The sequence below is a fragment of the Equus asinus genome, chromosome 4 (assembly GCF_041296235.1).
Source record: "Equus asinus isolate D_3611 breed Donkey chromosome 4, EquAss-T2T_v2, whole genome shotgun sequence".
In the NCBI taxonomy this organism is placed as follows: Eukaryota; Metazoa; Chordata; class Mammalia; order Perissodactyla; family Equidae; genus Equus; species Equus asinus.
The window spans coordinates 110,840,691-110,861,730 of record NC_091793.1 but is presented as its reverse complement, the minus strand read 5'-3'; the positions used below and the strand labels follow the sequence as shown (position 1 = coordinate 110,861,730).

The following is a 21,040-nucleotide window of genomic DNA, read 5'->3' as shown; positions in this document are numbered from 1 at the left end:
CTGCGATCTTAATGTTATGGATCTGTTAAGTATAGAGCAAGAAAGTGAAAGTTTTGGTATGATGATTTAATAGGCCAACAGAATTTTATCTAAGTAGAGAATGTAATTCATAAAAATATTTAAATGTGCCTATTGAGTTTTTGTGATATATATTTAAAAATTAAACTTGTATAAATACTTCAAACCAGCAACTCCACTTTCCAGAAATTATGCTAAGGAAATTAGAAGTTTAATAAGGAAGCTTAAAGGAATTTAATTACAATTATCAGAATTCTGTTAATTATAACAGCAAAAACATTGAAAAAGCCTAAGGATCCCATACTAATGCTTTGGATGTGCACATTACTTATAATATAGAACATATAGATCCTGCATAATGGAATACTATATAGCTATTAACATTACATTGCAGAAATGTATTTATTGATGTGGAAACATCCATGTTATTCTGTGTGAAAACAAGAAAAAAGCCCAGTTTGTACAAAAGTATGTAAGTATGATCCCACATATATGAATATATGTATGGTTGTGTGCGTGTGCTTTTAGGAACAGCAGTCACCAAAATATTAAAGTGTGACCTCTGAGCAGTGGAGTATGTGTGACTTTTATTTTCATTCCATTTCTCTGTTTTTTACTTGCATGTTTAAAAAATTACAAACATAACAGAAATGAATTGCTCCATAGTGCCGGAAATGTTATATTATTTTAGTTAGAATTAAATCTGGCTCTTCCGTTATTCTCTTAAAATTGAGAGAATCCAATCTCAGTAATTTTCCAACCCCGTCCCTTCTCTTGAGATTGCAAAAGAACCCCCAGGAAATTGGAGAAGGGCTTCTGCTCTACAGTTCATTGTAGTAGGCTCTCTGGATTCTCCTCACCAAGATAGCATGCTCCATCCAAAGGTGGGTGGCTCTGCTGGTGGCCAATTCCTTTCTGCTTGGTGTGACCATTGGGGTTTGGCACTCGTCCCCAGGCACCCGCTCAGCCTTTTAACTCAGCAGTGGTGTTGGCGGGGCCTTGGGAAGAGAGATGCTTTCTTTTTTACCCCTAAATTAACAGAATTAAATAGAAAGCAACAAAAACAAAAAGGAAGATATTCATTTTTTAAAAAAATAAATTACCTTATTTTGCCATTTATTTTTAAAAATGTGCTTACTGCCTTTATTTTGAAGATATTGACATTTAAAGTTTATTTTAAAATTTAAAAGAACAGAAAGTAACAATTTTTAACACGTTCAGGCAATGAATGATATCAATGAAGACACAATCCTTGTCCCCAAGAAAAATAATTTAATTAGCTATTTTTTACTGCATCCTGGAGAAAGAGTAAAAGCAGGTCTACAGAAAGAGAGACTTGTTCAAGGCAGTCAGCTACATTGCCCCCTCAGCTCCCATCCCCTCCCTTATCCACCCCACCTAACCCTTGTTGCTGATGCAATGCTGGATGCTCTGATAGTCAGCTGGACCATACAGCATTAGATTGAGATCCTCTTCCAGCTGATTGGACAGAATAATGCTGGGAGATGACTGGACTGGCTGGAGATGCTCTAGTGACGGACCACGTACAGCTCCTTAAGAGAAACAAAACAATATGTATAGTTTTTGGGGGGCTGGCTCTAAAGAATTTGCTTCTACAAGGCCTGAAGGAGGAAGGGACCTTTATACCTAAGGTCACTGCATTGGAAGCACACAGCAGACCTGAAAAGCGCTCATCTGCAGAGACAAAGAGACTGAAACCCAGAAGAGCTGACACAGTAAATACCACCTGGTGACCGTTGGACACTTAACAGTGACACTTGAGCCCTATCCTTTTCATATTATTGTGTTCCTTCAGTAAGAGCGCAAGTTAATAGGTCGATTAGTTAATAGTTTTGGTTTTAGATATTTATTTGAGATTAACAAATGAGACCCCTAATAATTACTTTCCAGCGTGTAATGGGTTGCTTTACAAGCAAGAAGTGGTCAGTTGTCTTCCATCCTCCCTAAGGATAAGTTGAAAGCCTGAATTATGCCTGAGAAAGTTCAATTGCCATTTCAAAGAGGCAGTCGCTCGTGTATCAATTATCTGTATTTCTCCTCAGTGTTAAATCTAGTCTTTATTAAGCACTCACAATGCATCACGTTCTGTGCTAAACATTTCACATGCTTTTTCTCTCCATTCAAGTTTTACAACTCTGTATAATACACATTACGTACGCCAATATACAGGTGAAAGAACTGACGTTTAAAGATTTTAATTCTTTTTCAGGTTTACATGGAACAAGTTAAACGGTGGAACCAGATTTGTCTGATTTTAAAGCCTTACCCTTATCTTCTGCTTTTAAACCATTTAGGATGTATTCGGCTGCAAGTGACAGAAAACTCCAACTGAAGTTGATTTACAGAAAATGTCATAAGTAATATAACCAGAGGTCCAAAGGGAACGTGGCTCCAGGGCAGTGTCAGGGCCTCTGCTCCTCTTCAGGGGATTCCCTTGGCCCTGCCCACCCGCTGTGTTTTGGCTTCGTTCTCAGGCTGAGACCAAGATGGCACGTCAGTTCCAGGCATGATATGCAAACATAATGACATCCAGAGGAAGAAGAGGACTGTACCTTTCTTAACTCTCTTCCAAGAATAAGAATGAGGAGACCTTTCCTGGAAAGCTCTAACACCTGCCCAGAAGATTTTCTCCCATGTCTATTGTGCCAGAAATAGGTTATCTACATATTCTTAAACCACTTACTAACAAGGGGAATAGAATTAACGTACTTGGCTTAGATTAATCATCTGGGCTGAAATAGATTCTGATGACACGGGGACTTAGACCACTGTATTGCAACTGTTATTAATCAATTGGAATTCCCAGAGCCAAATTTTAGGCTTACCACTAGCAATGTCATGAACTTTGGATATTACCATTCCCCCGAGCTTTATCTTATTTTCTACCTCAGTTTTCTCACATTCTTAGTTTTTAATATATTGAAATATATATTTTATTGCAAGTGACCTCAAATCCTTTTTTATAATGTGGTGGAGTAAAAATAAAAATGATTAAGTAGCTATTTAAACACTTAAATTTAAAAATAGTGCTGATTTTATTTCCAACCTGCTTTATTATGTGTGAACTTCTCATGAAGGAACAAGGCTAGCACAAATTACATGCACATTTAGGGTGTTTTGGGGCTATCTGCAAGGCTGGGTTACTTTTTTAGGAGGAACTCCTTGACAGTGATCATCGTTAAGTGTAGGATTTGAGCCATGAGGGAGGTTATTGGGTTTCCTCTAGACGTCTTCGCCTATAAAAGATTAATATTCTAACTATCCGTGTGATTGAAGCAGTTTTGCTGAAGAGGGCTCGATCAGTCAATTATTTATTCAAAACCCACCTCTTATTTTTCTAGACACTGAGCAGGGTGGAAAAGTATGAGATTCAGATTTTTCCCAAGAGGAGTTTATAAACTAGATGAAGAGACAACCACACCAACATAAAACAATCAGGTAAAAATCACATACACTGTGTGATTCAGGCAGCTGTGGGATGAACTCTCAGTTTTCCCACCTAAGGTAGAAGGAAATTGGGTTGGCTGGATAATTTCTTGGTCTGGCAGTGCTTTAACCTTCTGTAATCCTGTGATACTTCTAACGTCATGAATCTGTCATTATTTCCTCTTACCTTATTTCCATACTGAGTTTTAATAAGGTTAAGAGATGGGCCTAAAGAAACACAGAAAGTCTAGAATCCAGGCAAACTCCGATAGATCAGGGCACTCAACTGATGGATTTTGTGGGTGCCTTTGTTAGGGGAAACTGAAAATCACAGTAAAAGAAGCTTATGTCAAGGTAGGATCTATTCAAAATGGAAGAGAACTTCCAAGACAAATTGTGAAGTCTTTTCCTAAGCCCTTAGTATCTACAATTAATAAATGAGGCCCCAGGATGATCAGCTTTAGGCACTGAGAGATCCTGATTTACCAAAGAAAGATACAAATAGGTTCAGTGTGCCACACTTATGAAAGAAAGCACACAGTAGGTGATTAATAAATGCACTGACACACAGTAGGTGATTAATAAATGTTTATTGATGTAATTAAATACATTGAGTGAATGAATAAATGAGTGAATAAATGAATGAAAAATTTTCATCAAGTTGTTTCAGGCTGAGTTCCCTGTTATACAAACTTAGGAGACAGAGAAGAGGAGGAGGGGGAAGGTAGGGGGAGAAAAAGGAGAAGGAAAATGATTAGGCAGAGAAGTTGAACTCTGGTGCAGTCTGAATGAAGGCCACAACTAACCGCAGGGGGCGCCCTGGAACTGGAGTGGTCTTGCAGTGTTGTTTCAAGTTGGGCCAAGGATACTTGGCCTTTATATCCACTTTGACCAGTTTGGGATGTGGGCTGCCCATAGAGGAAGCTTTGGACACTGCACTTTTGTTCAGCTAAGGCAATCCTCAAAGAGGGCTGACAGTGAAGACTGCCCTTTGGTAGCAGTTGGGAGAATAAGTCTGCAGCCAACAGTGGTCCCCCAAAAGATGTGTCTAAATCCTAACCCCCAGAACCTATGAATGTCACTTCACTTGGAAAAATGGTATTTGCAGGTGTAATTAAGTTAAGGATCTCAAGATGAGATCATCCTGGATTACCCGGATGGCCCCTAAATCCAATGACAAGTGTCCCTATAAGAGACAGAAGAGGAGAAAACAGAGACACAGGGAAGAAGGCCATGTGAAGACGGAGGAAGAGATTGGAGTTATGCAGCCACAAGCCAAGGAACACCTGGAGCCACTAGAAGCTGGAAGAAGCAAGGAAAGATTCTACCCTAGAGCCTCTGGAGGAAGGGAGGTCCTGCCAACACTTTGATTGTGGATTTCTGGCCCCAGAACCGTGAGAAAATAAATTCTGTTGTTTTAAACCACTCAGTTTGTGGCTTTTTTTTTTTCTGGAATCCCTAGGAAACTAATACAAAGCCCCTCTTTCTGAGTGGGGATCTGGGTAATTTATTACAGTGTCCACCAATAGCAGAATTGAGAAAAATGGGGTTTCTGATTAAACCTATGAAAACTCAGAAGCCTGTTCCGGAATGTTCCAATTCGGTTAAGGTTTTTTGGGGAGGGACTGCTCACAAGAAGTGATACAAAATGGACACTAGTGATCTTAACAATCAGTGTACGTGGCCATAGAATTAATCTAGATTCTGAGGTTGGTGTCTGTTCTCAGTAGGAAATGACCTAATTAAGTAGTAGGACGCTATAGAATTCCCACAGAGGCGGGCTTAATTGGCATTCTTTCAGAGACACCTACTCTCCTTACTTTATATTTTACCTAGAAACAGTATTTTTGCTATAGTATGTCTTATTTCCAAAAAGAACTACAATATTTCTCGTTCTAATAGAGTAGCTGTGTGTTCACAGGCTTTTACAAAAAAATTCCAAATTATACACATTATGCGACTATAATTGCTCATAAACTGTGTATGCTATAATTTAATTATATTTTGAATAAAAGATTTGCATTTTGTAAGAGCATTTGATATTTAGCCACTGAGTCACTAGAAGAAATCGAACTGGTATGGAGGGTTTTAAAATATTTACATTTCAACTAAAATAAAGAAAAAAATCCCAATTTTTTCTTACAGAGAATTAAAGTAATCTTTGCCATTCAGAAATAATGCTCCGTCAAGAAAATTGCATTTGTGCTATTTGAAAGGAGAGGATATACGTCTCTGAAGTATAAAGCTTAGAACTGAATAAAGGTTTATAGAAAAACCTGGAAAATCATCATAGCTTATTTGTGAAAAGGCTCTTGCCCCCATGAAATTCTGATGTGTTCTTTACATAGTTAAATTGTTTCCCTTCATTATTGAGTGTCACAAGGTGGAGAGGTCTAGAATTACCATGTTATAAGTGTGACTGAATTGGTTTCAAAAATATTTCAAAATAAGTAGTTATGAACAGAGGATTGAAATCCTCATTTAACAGTATTATTTTAAATGACTGCAAGATTTTTTTTCTCCTCTAGGCAGTACTAATTGGTCACACTGAACACAAAGGAATGTTATATTTGGAAATGTTAAAAACACCAGTTAAAATATCCTGGTACTTGGGCTTCAACCTAATTTCCTTGATGCTTTTAAATCAAAGAAGCTCTTTAAGGAAAAAGAAAGTGAAAATAGCAGGAAGAAACAACTAAAAAGAAAGAGGAGGAAGAGATGTGGGAAAGGAAGACTGGGGAGATGGAATGAGAGGAATCAAATTAAAAAGCACAGAGACAAATGAGACAAGCATTCACGGAAGAGATTCCAGTCTTTAACAAACTCGTCTGGAGAACAGAAAATCAGAGAACACTGTCTAACTCATTTTACAAAGCTAGTATAGCCTTAATACCAAAACCAGACAAAGACTGTATAAGAAAGAAATTTACAGGGCAATTTGTCTCATGAACATGGATGTGCAAATCACAGATAAAATATTGACAGCTTTAATTCAGCAATGTATAAAAAGGATAATAAATCATGATTACCTTAGGTTTATTTTGGGAAAACAGTTTAAGATCCGAAAATCTTTTTTTGTCATTATCATGTTGACAAAATAAAGGAGAAAAAGTATATGAATATTTCTATCAATGTATAAAAAGGATTTGATATACAGCAAGAAGAATTCATGATTTTACACATTGCTTAGCAAAACAGGAATGGGAAGGAAATTTCACTCTGATAAAAGGTATATACCAGTTACATGGAACAAACACTACATGTGAAATGTTTTAGTGAGTCTCTTTAAAGTCATAAAGAAAATAGAGATGCTCATTATTATTACTACTTCCAGAGGTACAGTGGGGGAAGGAAGGGAGAAAAAGAAATTAAAGTGTCAATATTTTGGGAGGATATGATTGTCTACATAGAAAATCTAAAAGAACATACAGATAAATTATTACAAATCCAGACTCCCAAAGTCAACACATTTCTAGAATCCAGAGACAAACAGAAAATGTAATTCTAAAAATATTTACCATTTAAAATATTGTAAAAAAAAAAGTACCTTGCAGTAAATCAAACAAAATTATGTAAGCCTTGTATAAAGCAAATTATAAGTTAGTTGAAAGACATTAAAGATGATGTAAATAGATGGAGAAACACATCATGCGCATAGATCAGAAGGTTCAAATTTATAAAATGTTTACTCTACAAAAGTTAGATTGATAGATTAAAGAAGAAAAATCATATTATCCTATTGATAGATGGAAGAAATTCAATAAAATTAAACTGTTCTTTGTAAGTTAAATAAAACTCTTAGCAAAGTAGGAATAGAAGAAAACTTCATTAATATGTAGCGAACTCTATATTCAATAGTGAAATAATAACATTCTCTGCAAAATAAGAATAAATCAATGATGTCACCACTTCTGTTCCACATTGTACTAGAGGATCTAGGTTGTACAATAAGATAAGAAAAGATAAGTTGCAGACAAATTATTAGAATAAATTACAGTTTATCAAGGTTATTTTATACAAGATAAATATAAAAACTGAATTTTTATTTCTATATACCAGTAGCAAAAAGTAAGAAAATGTAGCTTTAAAAAAACAAAAAAATAAAGTACCTGAGTTAACCTAACAATATGTGTAAGATTATAATAGACAAATTATAAACTCAGTAGAAAGATAATAAAGAAAAGTAAAAAGAAGAGAAATATGATAATCATAGGAAGAGAGAAACAGTAGCATAATGGTATAAATTTTCTCCAAATTGATCTAAAAATTTAATGTAATTCCAACTAAAATCTCAATAGAGCTTGTCCTAGAACTTGGTAAGGTGATTTTAAAATTATGTATGAAACAGCAAAGGTCAAGAATGGCCAAGACACTCTTGAAGAATAAAGTGAGTGGTAGATTTGTTATCTACTCTACCCAGATATCAAAACTTAATATAAAGCTGTAGTAATTAAGCCATGACGGCATTAGTGTAGGAGTACACAGAATGGAGAGCCCAGAAGCAGACCCACAAATATGTGGAACCTTGCTCTAGCACAGAGCTGGTTGTGTAGACACTGAGGAAAGGAGGGTTAGTCAATTATAGTACTGACAAATTGGATATCCATATGGGAAAAAAATGAAATTTACTCCATACCCCACGCCATACTACAAATCTCAATTCCAGGTTGGACTAAAGATTCAAATGTAAAAAGCAAAACTTTAAAACTTTTAGAAGAAATTATGGGAGAACATTTTTATGACCTCAGTTTTCTTAAACAAAACACACAGAGTTCTAACAAAGGAAGTTTGACAAATTTTATTACATTAAAGTTAAGAACTCTTGATCATCAAAAGACCACCATCAAGAAAATGAAAAGACAAGTCACAATGTGGAAGAAGATATTTGCAACACACATAACAAATAAATCATTGGCATCCAGAGCACACAAAAATGTTTACAGATCAATATAAAAAGAAAAAACAACCCAATAGAAAAATGAGCAGAAAGAATGAGCATGTACTTCGTAGACAGGAAATATGAATGCCCAATAAATGTATGAAAAGATGCTTAACCTTATTAGTAATCAGAACAACACAAGTTAAGATCATGAGAAGATACAATTTTTACGTCCACACTATTGGAAAACATTTAAAAGTTGGACAATACCAAATACTGGTGAGGACATGAAGCAACAGGAGCTTTCATATACTACTGGTGGAAATATAAATTGATATGTCTACACTGGAATAGTTTGCCATTCTCTAGTAAAGATAAAGATGGGCATACTCTGTGATTCCACTCCATATATATATACCCAGCAGACATACATTCATATGTTCATCAAAAACATAGATGTTCATAATGTCCAAGAACTGGAATCAACTCCAATGTCTCCCAACAAAAGGATGGATACAAAATAGTGCTATGTTCACACTATAGACTCCCATGGAACAATGCAAATGAACTATGGCTACGCAGATCAAGAACTGAATCTTATAAACATGTTATTGAGAGGAAAAGCAAGTTGTAGAAACATAAGGTCTATTATATGAAGTCCAAAACACACACAACTAAACCATATATTGTTTAGCACTATAACTATATGTAGTAAAACAATAAAATTAAAACGAGATTATCATAACACAATTTCAGGACAGTGGTTATCTGAGAGTGGGGGGTGAGATTAGGGAGAGGCAAATGATGGGCAAATTTGCGTACATAGGAGTTCGTTTAATTTTTCTTCTTTAGGTTACTTAGACAAAATATACATACATTTTTAGCTTATAAAATGTTTCAGACAGAGGAAGCCAACACCATCTCAGCTATACTTCTAGAGCTAAAATAATACCGATTTTAAAACAAGACAACTGAGGCTCTTACTTGTTCTTATCAGATTGATTTGTCTGTGATGTACTGGTGTTAAATCATAGCAACTTGAGGAAAAAGGAACAAAAAAACCAGAAGAAACAGGAAGTTAGAAAGTAGAATGATGGGCAGAAAAATAGAGAAGAGGAAAGACTAGTTTAGAAATTTTTTGTGTGTTTTTTAAAAATCTGGTCACCTCTTTATCTGCTAAAAATAATGCACTTAGGAACGCCATCAATCCATATTCTCTAATGCAGAGAGTAAACACTGCCTGTTTACTCCTCTTCCACTTCTCTGGAAGGCTCCAGGTGTAAAACACTGACTACCTGAGAGAGCCCTTAGTCTCTTTCCACTGGCACATTTTTTGAAATTATTGTTAAGACTATTTTCTTAGAGCAGTTTTGGGTTCACAGCAAGATTGAGAGGAAGGTACAGAGATTTCCTATGTACCCTCTGTCCCCACACATACATAGCCTCTCCCATTATTAACATCAACATCAAGTTTATATTGGGATTCATTCTTGGTGTTGTACATTCTATGGGTTTGGACAAATGTATAATGACTTGTATTCATCATTATAGTATTGTATAGAGTATTTTCACTTCCCTAAAAATACTTTATGTTCTGCCTATTTATCCATCTCCCCCAAACACCTGGCAACCACTGATTCTTTTAAATTGTCTCCATTGTTTTGCCTTTTCCAGAATGTCATATAGTTGAAATCATACAGTATGTAGCTTTTTCAGATTGGCTTCTTTCACTTAGTAACAAGCAGTTAAGACTCCTCCATGTCTTCTCATGACCTGAGAGCTCATTTCTTTTTAGCACTGAATAACATTCCATTGTCTGGTGATGGTGTTGTCAGTGTTCCAGATTTTGGTCATTCTAATAGGTGTGTAGTTGTATTTCGTTATTATTTTAGTTTACATTTTCCTAATCATGTATTATGTGGAGTGTCTTTTCATGTGCTTACTTGCCTTCTGCATATCTTCTTTAGTGAGATATCTATTAAGGTTTTTGCCCACTTTTTAATTGGGTTGCTTGTTTTCTTATTGTTGAGTTTTAAGAGTTCTCTGTATATTTTGGATAACAGTCCTTTGTCAGATGTCTCTCTTGCAAATATTTTCTTCCAGCCTGTGGCTTTTCCCATTCTCCTGAAATTGTCTTTAAGAGAACAGAAGTTTTTAATTTTAATGAAGTTCAGTTTGTCAATTATTACTTTCATGAATTGTGCCTTTGGTATTTTATCTAAAAAATCATTTCCATACCCAAGATCATCTAGGTATTCTCTCATGTTATGTTCTAGGAGTTTTATAGTTTTGTATTTTACATTTAGGTCTGTGATCCACTTTGAGTTAATTTTTGTGAAGGGTGTAAAGTCTGTGTCCAGATTCATTCTTTTGCATGTGGATGTCCAGTTGTTCCAGCACGATTGTTGAGAAGACTATCTTTACTCCATTGTATTGCCTTTGCTCCTTTGTCAAAGATCAGTTGACTATATTTATGTGGGTCTATTTCTGGTCTCTCTCTTGTGTTCCATTATCTATTTGCCTATTCTTTCCCCAATATCACCTTATCTTGATTACTGTAGCTTTATAGCAAATCTTGAAGCTGGGTAGAGTCAGTCCTCCAACTTTGTTCTTCTCTTTGAATATTGTGTTGGCTTTTCTGAGTCTTTTGCCTTTACACATAAACTTTAGAATCAGTTTGTCGATATCAAAAAAATAACTTGCTGAGATTTTTATGGGATTGTATTGAATCTATAGATCAAGTTGGGAAGAACTGACATCTTGAGTCAGTCAATTTTGAGTCTTCCTATCCATGAACATGGAATAGCTCTCCATTTATTTAGTTCTCCTCTTATTTCATTCATCAGAGTTTTGTAGTTTTCCTCATATAGGTCTTGTACATATTTTGTTAGATTTATACCTAAACATTTCATTTTTGGAGTACTAATGTAAGTAGCATTGTGTTTTTAATTTCAAATTCCACTTGTTCATTGCTGGTATGTAGGAAAATGATTGACTTTTGAATATTAACATGTATTCTTTAACCTTGCTATAAATTGCTTATTAGTTCCAAGAGGTTTTTTGTTGATTCTTTTGGGTTTTCTAGATAGACAATCATGTCATTTGTGGTGACAGGGGACATCCTTGCTTTATACCTAATCTTAGTAGGAAAGCTTCAAGTTTCTCACCATTAAGTATGACATTAGCTGTAGGTTTTTGGTGTATGTTTTTTTACCAAGTTGAGGAATTTCTCTCTATTCCTAGTTTACTGAGAGTTTCCCCATGAATGGGTACTGGATTTTGTCAAATGCTTTTTATGCATCTATTGATATGATCATGTGATTTTTTTTTTTAGCCTGTTGATGTGATGGATTACAGTAATCGATTTTCTAATGTTGAACCAACTTTGCATACCTGGGCCACTGACCCATTTTAACACTGATTGGTTAATCATAATACTATTTGAGGCCTTGGACCTAGAGAAGATGAAAGTTAGGGTCAGCTAAAGTGAGGAAGTGGTGTGGCAAGGAAGGAAGAGAGCCCAGGGTGGTGGGCACAAAAATTCTAGGCTAGGGAAAGAACAGTTAGGATGAGAGAGCAGAAGTGAGGATGCTTGGAAATCCAGCCCTAAGGAAGGGATGGTTTGGTCAAGATGAGACCTACGCCTGACGAAGAAGGAAAGGATGGAAGGAAGGAAGGAAGGAAGGAAGGAAAGAAGGAAGAATGAGAAAGAAAGAAAGAAGAAAGAAAGAAAGAAAAGGAAAACACATCATCACTATGTCAATACGTAATCTATTAACTGTGTGTTTCCATTGTGGATTTTGTTATAAAATGGTGATAGAAAACTATAGAAATCTAATGTTTATCCAAGATGGCTTACATGATTCCCTTGTAGGAGGCCAATAGGTGGTACAATTTTGGAAGGCTGGAGATGGTCCCAAATCTTGACTAAAAGTATATCTACAATCCCCACACTAGATGCCTGAAACCCTGTTAATGGGGGTCTTCACAAATTATCTTCTTCCATCTTCCAAGGAAAATGGCAGATGCTACTTTCTGGAAGCTTTTTTCCTTTAAAGGCAGAAAGATTTATGGGCTTGTCTGCTTAATTTAGCCTGGAAACTGAGCCCAACACAAAATTTGAGGGGACAAGTCATAACGCCATCAAACTTAGTGAGAGGAAGACAGTGGCAATTCCTCAGTATGTCAACTCTCTCTTCCAAGGAGAAACCAGTCAAATGGAACTAAACCCACAGATGGAAACCAGCTAGCTCCTTGCCACCACACTACCACTGTTGTCTCTGATCTGCCCTGCCCCAAGTCCCTTAGCAGACAAAACCCACTAGATATTTTTAATTTGTTGGATTAGGGCTTTGCCCTGTCCAGCAAACCTCTTTTTAGAGCTATCTGTTGAAAGTTTACGACAAAATCTACTATTGACATCTTGGTAAGGATGATTTCATTAGATTTTTTTTTCTGGCTTCTTTTTTTTTAATTGCAGTAACATTGGATTATAACATTATACAGCTTTCAGATGTACATTGTAATATATTTTGAATTCTGTGTAGATTACATCATGTTCACCACCCAAAAACTAATTATAGTCTGTCACCACACATGTGAGCCTAATCACCCCTTTTGTCCTCCCCCCTCCCCCCTTCCCCTATGGTAACCACCAATCCAATCTCTGTTGCCATGTGTTTGTTTGTCATTGTTTTTGTCTTCTACTTATGAGTGAGATCATATGGTATTTGACTTTCTCCCTCTGACTTATTTCACTTAGCATAATACCATCAAGGTCCATCCATGTTGTCACAAATGGCCAGATTTCATGATTTCTTATGGCTGAGTAGTATTCCATTATGTATATATACCACAACTTCTTTATCCATTCATCCTTTGATGGGCACCTAGGTTGCTTCCAAGTCTTGGCTATTGTGAATAATGCTGCAATGAACATAGGGGTGCATGTATCTTTGTGCTTCAAGTTCTGTGGATAAATACCAAGCAGTGGAATAGCTGGATCATAGGGTAGATCTATTCTTAATTTTATGAGGATACTCCATACTGCTTTCCATAGTAGCTGCACTGGTTTGCACGCCCACCAACAGTATACAAGGGTTCCCATCTTTCCACATCCTCTCCAACACTTGTTGTTTCCTGTCTTGTTAATTACAGCCATTCTGACTGGAGTGAGGTGATACCACATTATAGTTTTGATTTGCATTTCCCTGATAGCTAATGATGTTGAACATCTTTTCATATGCCTGTTGACCATCAGTATATCTTCTTTGGAGAAATCTCTGTTCAGATCTTTTGCCCATTTTTTAACTGGATTGTTCTTTTTCTTGTTGTTGAGAAGAATTTTTCTTGAAAGTCAGCTAAGAGCAGAGCACAGAGAGAACAGGAATGTGCATGGGGGGACATGGAAAAGAAAAGAATCAATTCTGAAGTACAGCATAAGGTCCAAGAGGGGAGGTCTTATGTAATGCCTGGTTTCAGGGTTTTGGCATCAGGGAGGCAGACCATGACAAAGAAAGCCTGGCAAAGGGCCACCCAAAGGACTAGGCAAGAGGACTTGAACACAAAGTCATATGCCATAGTGCATTACTACCTTAGTCCCGTGGATATAAGGGCTCCTTGTCTGTGTGGTATCCTGAATCTTGCTAAATAACTTTATATACGTTTGTCTATAAACAATAAAGTATGGAGGAATATACCCAAAGTATTAACATTGATATACATTTGTCATGTTGAAGGAATTATCAGGCTCTCCATTGTTTCTTTCTGTCAGGGTTGAATTTCTACAGTGGGTATTGTAGAGGAGGAAGACAATTTCTCTACCCTTCTAGGTCCTTGTGGCCGGTCTAAGAATTAAACTGACATGAGACAGAATAACAAGAGAAAATCAAAGTTTAATAACATGTATACATTGGAGAAACTCAAGAAAACTGAGCAACTCACCAGAATGGCCGAGGTTGTCCCCTTAAATACCATCTTCGGCTAAAGACAAAGGAGGATGTTGGGGGTGGGGGAAGTCAGTTATGGGGGATTACCAGAAAAAGCACAGTAAACAAGAATAAGGTTATTATGCAGATTTAAGTCCTTGTCTTCCACATTGATAAGAGTTTCTAGGGAGAAGGTCCTCCCCCTCTTCCTGGTACAGAGAGGAAGACACCTTTACAAATGGAGGCTTCCCTTACAAATGTAAACATCTCCTACTATGGGTAGCTTCTACTTGGTTTTAAGAGTTTCTCCCAAGTCTGCAGGTTTTTTTTTGAAAAAATAACTAGACTAAAATAATCCTCATGCCAAAGAGACACATCTTGAGATGGCAAATTCTGCTCCCCTACAGTATATTCATCACTTCTTAGGAGGTTGCTTGACTCCCCCAATTGATCCCTTTCTAAGAATAGCTCCAATATGTAGAGGTAAGCCCCCAAAGGATTTTGACTGCACTATGTGACCCTGTCTCTCTTCTGTGCTCATGGATCCAGGGGTGAAATTTATATCAATCTGAGTTAATCAAATTCTTTCTCCTTAAGTATCAATTAGGATGCTTTGGGCTATAAAAAACACAAAACCCAAGTCCACTGCTTTAAGTAGTAAGGGTTATTATTGTCTCATAACAAGATATTTAGAGGTAGGATAGCTACATAATGACATCAAGGAGGTAGGGATATTCCAGAATGACATTAAAGACTCGGGTTCCTTCCCATTTTCAGTTTGGACAAGGTTATGTTAGATTTGGTCTTGGCTAGCATTCCTCATGGCTACAAAATACCCCCTACAGCTCCAGGCATCACGTGTACGCATGACAACATCCATGCCAGTACAGGAAAATAAATGATTATTTCTTCCACTTCTTCTTTCCAAAGCCACCCAAGAGACTTTCTCTCACATATCATTGGCCAGAACTGTGCCACATGCCCAGCCATAAACCAATCATGAGCAAAAGGCATGGGATTACCATGACTGGTGTGGACTAATCAGGATTTACTCTTCAGTCAGGCTGGGAAGAGGGGGACAGCCAAATAAAATGAGACTCTGCCATTGGGGAAGAATTGCTTTGCTGCCAGTGCTCTAAAGACAATGTCCACAAGTATTTGCAGTTAAAGTCCCTGGAGTATCCCTGATTCCTACATTTTCCAGGATTTGATTGTTAGCTCTTCCCTGAAATCCAGAAACTTCCTTGGGTTATCTCTAAGTGATTCGTGCTGTCTTGCTTAAGTTAGCTCATGTTGGTTTCTGCCCTTTGCAGTCAAAAGTACCTTACCTAGTTCACTAAGCATTTTACAAATTAAGCATATATACAAAAGTAGTATTTTGTAAACAGACAAAACAAATATAGAAACAAGGAGCGTTTATTCAGTTACGGAATATCAGATAGCATAGATTTGGAAAAGACTATTTATTATTCCAATGAATAACCTATTGTCTAAGCCTAAAATTGGACCTAATTGTAAAACCATAGACGTGTTTATAAAACAGAATACTTGAAATCATGATGAACTTGGAAAATGAATATATGGTTGCTATAATTAACCAAGATTAAGTATATACTTCTGAAAATAGTGCTTCTTAAAATTTCACATAAGAAGAAGCATGAGGAGCATTTTAAAAATGTAGATTCTAGGCCCAATCTCTAGAGATTCTAATTCGATGAGTATACAAGGAAGGCCTAAGAACATAGGAATTTTAAGCCAGCCTGATGGCTTAGTGGTTAAGGTTTGGTGCTCTCACTGCTTCAGTGGCCCTGGTTGGTTTCTCAGGCACAGAACCACACCACCTGTCTGTCAGTTGCCATGCTGTGGTGGTGGCTCACACAGAAGATGTAGAAGGACTTGAAACTAGGGTATACGACATAGACTGGGGCTTTGAGGAGAGAAAAAAAAAGTTCAATCAGCGCTGCCCTGAAATATCTGCGGAACCATGGATGTCTGCATCACTCTTCTGTAGGTGTACACACACGGGTATAGACAGTCTTATATGTGACTCTGCCTTGCAACTAAAATCCAAAATGTTCTGCAAACCAACTCCTTTTCAACACCTTTAAATACTAGATAATATAAGCTGATCCTAAAATGGCCTGAAACATTTTCCCTCTGAACCACTTCACTAAATTACCAGGAACTGACTCATTAGTGAACCAATAACAGAGAAAATATTCTTATTTTATGCAAGCAAACAAAAAAACCTACTTGGATGTAAGGGGAAAACTGACCTCTGGGTTTCTGCTGCCCTCAAAGTTAATTCAGTCATACACATAATTTTAAAGACTGCAAGAAAAAAGAAAATATTTTTCAAAAAATTCTTTTAGAATGAATTTTACAAAACCACTTTTGGGTACTTTTGCAATTTTTCCAGAAACTTTTTCCCCCAGACTAGGTGAAAATAATGTCTGGAAATGTAGATAAATGATTTATGTGGAAAAAAAAATAAGCCCAGCTTTAACTGTAAAGGAGATTTACAGCCTAAAGCAAGATATTTTTTTTTAAAGCAGGTCCAATAAAATTATGTAAATCTTAAATGCATTTGGCAAGAATAAACAGCTACTTAAAATCTATGTAGAATTCTGTGAGGTACTGTTTGGTTAATGTCCCATCTCACCCGCTCACCCTGAAGGCAGAAAATGTCTGTTCCATTAGCAAAAGCCTGGACTGCTTTAAACAGCTGACAAATAATCGCTGGAGTTATTGGCCCTCAGTGGTAGCCAACATCCATTTCCTGTTGGCCTCGGCACACGGCAGTGTGGTCTCAGCTCACCGCACAACAGCGGGAGTGAACGGACACGAACCACACACAGGCCCTAAAATGGGGCACAATTCAAATACAGCAGCTGGGCCATGTGGAGGTTCTCAAACGCTGCAATCTATAATTCAGGTGAGTGTAACATGAAGGCCCTCCAGATCCCGGTGAAAAGGCCACTGTAGGCAAATATGATCCAACAAACCAACAAACAGAACCACAAAGACCACTTGGGCCAGTGCACTACTTTCTGTTTCCGCCCCCAGCAGTTTTCCCAGCACCAACTCGGACACCTCATTGAACTACAATTTCAGATGAGAGGGAGGGTTACTCACGGGGCTCCTCAGTTCCTTCCTGGTCTGTCCAATAGTGCTCATTTTTGGTTTCAGGTCAACATTTTCTAAATTGACCTATACAGCCAATCTGTGATTTATATGAAGTTGCTGACTATGCATTATCACTGTTTTTGTCTGCTTTGTAGTGTAAAGAATCACCATTTCTTCTCTTTGTTTTCCAAAGAATGTGGTGACACTTGAGAGCAAATATTGTTAAAGCAATATTTAAAAAACAAATAAATAACATTAAGTTGACATAAAAGAAGAAGCTCATGCAAGTCTTGGCTGAGCTTGGAAGTCAGAATTTATCAATGTCATTGATGAAGGCCCACTCTACTCACTCATTCTCCTTTCTGCCCTTTTCTCCCCACCACCCTCACAAAGGTTGTTATAAAAATCGCTTCTCAGATTGCTGGGGTTGGTTACAGCGCCCTCATGCGTCTCTGCCTTGCAATATCATTTTAAGCCTTTCAAGGCATGTATTATTTTCATTCACAGCGTCATATAATTAGTAATGGCACTTTCAAACAGTAGAAGCAAGCCTAAAATTTTCAGAATGTATATACAAGATTAGACAAGTTTTGAAGAGCCATAAGTGGCTCAGATTGGTTGCCCCTGGGCTCACATAGTTGAATTTTAAATTTAATGACAGAAAATCAACAAAGATTTGACACCAAAGAAATAAATATATCTAACGGCAGATGATGAAAATATTACATTCCTCTTAAAGATCAACCTAAAGCCACCGTAAGCTTTGAATTTTTATGATTTTGAAACCAAGTTGCCTTTCTCTTCTCTGTTCAGATTTTGAAGAATTCTAATAGTACATTTCACAACAAAATGCACGTTTGACAGTAGCTAACTCTTCCATTCCCCAGCAAAAAGTCAGAACTATTTATTTCAGAAAGGTTAATTTCAAGTCAAGCTTTACTTTATGTTTTAAAATAGGTCTTACGAGAGAATAGTTAAGCATAGTCTCAATTTAATTGGTTTAGCATCCAGGAAACTCATGTTAACAAAAAAAAAGGACATGTATAACAAAGAGAACTGCCATGGCAGAGAAATTATTACATTCTCTGCTCCCTTCGGATTTTTAATTCATTGTTTTACAAGCCCGCTTCAACTTAATTGCTTTTAATTTTTTTCTCTTTTCTCCCCATTAGCTTATAGAATAGTCCTCAGCCCAGGAAAGTGCTGCCATTTGCAGGAACTGGCAAATAGGTCATCCTAGTCAGTAACAGCAACCAGGAGCAAGTATCAAAAGACACAATTTCAAAAACATAGCTTTTAACAGAACATGACATTTTTCTCCTTGCTGAGAGAGGCAGTATGTGTTAGGAACAACATTTAAATTGAAATTCTCTGTGGATATCATCTCAATTCTTCATCCCACAACTTTCGGAAGAGAGAGTTAAGTCTCAGGTCATTTGAGCACGGTCAACCTTGGGAAAAAGAAAGATTTATCTCAGACCTTACTTTTAAGTGACCAGTTCTGAAAGACGTTATTTCCTCTCTAGGAAGTCACCCTTCCAGCTCTTGGTTTCAGGTTTTATTTCATTCCCTATGTCACTCTCCATGTGACATGGGGCTGGACAAAGATTGAAGTCCTAGACGAGTAAGACCTTGAGTCATTCACAGTCAAGAAAGGTTTAACCTGTGATCCAAGGAAGAGGGACAAGAAGTGGAGACCAAGTGCAGCCTCAAAAGTTCATGACGAGACTCCGAAAGCTTAGCAAGAAGGTAATGAAAGCCATAGGCAAGTAAAAAACTGAAAGAACCCAGTCAGATAGCAAGCAACTAGTATGTGTTTCCAACCCTAGCAGGAAGCTTCCAAAATCCTGCCGAATGGCATCGGACCTGTGAGAACCCGCGGGAACTCTCAGCACAAATGACTCCGTCCAAACCCCAGCACTAAGACTTGACCAAACTCTACCACGGCTTCTAGCAGCCTAAAGCCTAAAGAGACAATTCAGATCCCCAAAACAGACAAACCAAAACCCCAAACAAACAAACCCCATCATGTTTAACTTGAATGTTACAGGAGCTCACAGCTGAAATGAATCTCAAAGCTTTTATTTTTGAAGCTGCAAAGAAAAGCCTGGTAATACGTGAGACATAAGGAAGAGAGATAAATAACTTTGTGGAAAAACCACCCAAGTTCTTCATACATTAGAGTTATCAATGATATTCAAATGGTCACAGTATTGACCGGAATGAACAGCATATTTGTTGTCATAATGTTAAACAAATTCATTTTTAATAATATTGAGATTTAGGGTTTGCATACAAAACAAGATAAAATTATCTAAAAGATTGTAACGATTTTTTCTCTAACACTTTTTCCACTGTTAATTTTACTAGGAAACTTGCCTCAGCACCAGTAACAAGGTGTTGATGGGAAGAACATTTAGAACTGCTTATTGATGGAATGAACTGGAATTCAGTCTAAGGCAATGAATTCTCTTGATGTGGGGGTTGGTGGGGTGAGAAGGTCGTGTTTGAACACCATGTGGTTTAGAAAATTGTGTTTGGAGCCAGCCCTGATGGCCTAGCAGTTAAAGTTTGGTGTGCTCCTCTTGGCAGAACCACACCATTTGGCTGTCAGTAGCCATGCTGTGGCGGCAGCTCACACAGAAGAATGAGAAGAACTTACAACACTACACAACTATGTATTGGGGCTTTAGTGGGGAAAGGAAGGAAAAAGGAGCAAGGTTGGCAACACGTGTTAGTTTAGGGTGAATCTTCCCCTACAAAAACAAAAAAGAAAAGAAAATTGTGCTTAGGTGTAAATGTGGGTCTATTTCCAATCCAGAAATAGATATTCACATGAAACTGGATATAAACTGTCTTGGAGCTTGGCTCTCAAATGCCCAGGAAGTTCAGCCATAGGAGGTCTGCTGCTTGAACGAAGACTACAAAATCTGCACTCAGAAATGTGAGCGCCTTGGAAAATTAAGAGAAAGGGAAAGGAAAGGGAAAACGAGCTCAGCCGTGAAAATGGCTTTCCAGGCATGGGGCTAAATGTTTACACCTGGGTGTGAATAAGCAAACACGCAGAAATCAGCCCTCTGTAGAGTTGAGGGTTTTGTCCTGAGCAAGAAATTTAACAAATTGTAAGAAAGAGTGTTTTAGTTTCAGAAATATATTATCCAGGAGTTTATTAATATTAAAATACCTGTTTTATTTCTAAAGGTATTATGGAGATCTACATCTTGGTTTCTTACTCTGAAATTGGGACTAATTGGAGAGCAAGAATGGAAAGGTTCGAAAGTACAGAATTCTTCACTCTGGCTACTTCTATGCTCAAGCCATCACCAGAAAGACATACAGATATACAATTTGACCCCTTGTTTCATCATTCTACATGTTTACAGTTTGAAAAATAATGTTTACTTTTTGTGCTCAGGAAAAGAAATTCAGACTTTCTAAAAAAACCCAAAACACTCTAGGGGTAAGGAAAATGTTTAAATTGTAACATGAAAGTGATAACTTAAACCAAGGCTATGATTTATTTAATAAATATTTCTTGAGCTTCTGTTATGTGGACAGTGCTATGATGATTAGCCCAACAACTTGAATGAGAAAGTGTGGAAGCACTTATAATATTAGCGAGGACTCTCAGAGTCATCAGGGA

The 21,040-nt window shown here is 37.1% G+C and overlaps 1 long non-coding RNA gene across 1 annotated transcript in view; it reads right to left on the bottom strand.

Annotated features, from left to right (window-relative positions):
* Positions 1-1,274: 1,274 nt before the first annotated feature.
* Positions 1,275-21,040, bottom strand: part of LOC139045195 (uncharacterized) — a 42,789-nt gene continuing 23,023 nt past the window's right edge. Inside the window, exon 3 of the long non-coding RNA XR_011503090.1 lies at positions 1,275-1,571. This is a non-coding gene — a long non-coding RNA (uncharacterized lncRNA). The remainder of the gene's footprint in view (positions 1,572-21,040) is intronic.